Below are 927 nucleotides of genomic sequence, written 5' to 3' on the forward strand. Positions count from 1 at the left end.
GCCGACTCGGGTTCAAGGAGACAGAAGCAGATAAAGAGATAAATGAAACAAGTCATTTTGGAACTCGGGTCCCGGCAGAAGTAAGAGTCTCCCAGATTGAATTTAGGCTTAAGCTGCATTTCTGCTAAATTAAAACATTTTAAGAAATAAGTCCAAATAATTTTTTCTAATTATCAAACGCTAACATGATTATTAAAGATAAGATATAATCCTAACTGACCCTCAGGAATCTGAGAGGATAAAGCTTCATTAAAACACACAATCATGGTTGAAAGTCCAGAGAAAGTGAAATTATTACTGTAGAGGGTCTATGGGGGGGGGGGGGTATGATGTCATCAGAAGAGACGGATCCCACTATTAGCAGATATCTCCTCTGATTATGATCTGCAGAGCATCTGGTTGAGCAGATTGACTTTATTTCTGCGGTTAGTGGGTTGCCTGCCTGAGGGCAACGTTCCATCGGATTGCTGTAAATGTTCCCGTTGGTGGAGCAACAGTCTGCGGCCCAAAGGTTGCCTCATGCAGGCCAGATGACACTGAAAGCCGGTGGCCTTTTTTCTCATTTCTAGCTCTTCAGTAACAGAAACTCCTACAGGTTTGGGGCCCAGGAAGGAGTTTGAAGCTTTTAACAGAGATAAAACTAATTAGAAGCTACTAGCTCACCTCTTTCTGCTCTACTGGGAAACACCAAGTTGCTGCATCAACCAGATGTTGCAGCTGCAGGCATGAAAGATGATGATAGAAAATAAAAAGTGAAAACTAAACTAATCTGGCTGTTAGAGACGCTGCAGATCCTCAGAGGCCCCTCCCCCCTGGGAGGAGGAGGTCAGGGGTCAGCTGTTAGCCCCTCCCCTGGGAGGAGGAGGTCAGGGGTCAGCTGTTAGCCCCTCCCCTGGGAGGAGGAGGTCAGGGGTCAGCTGTTAGCCC

This window comes from Cyprinodon variegatus, unplaced genomic scaffold (assembly GCF_000732505.1).
Source record: "Cyprinodon variegatus isolate N-32 unplaced genomic scaffold, C_variegatus-1.0 Scaffold851, whole genome shotgun sequence".
In the NCBI taxonomy this organism is placed as follows: Eukaryota; Metazoa; Chordata; class Actinopteri; order Cyprinodontiformes; family Cyprinodontidae; genus Cyprinodon; species Cyprinodon variegatus.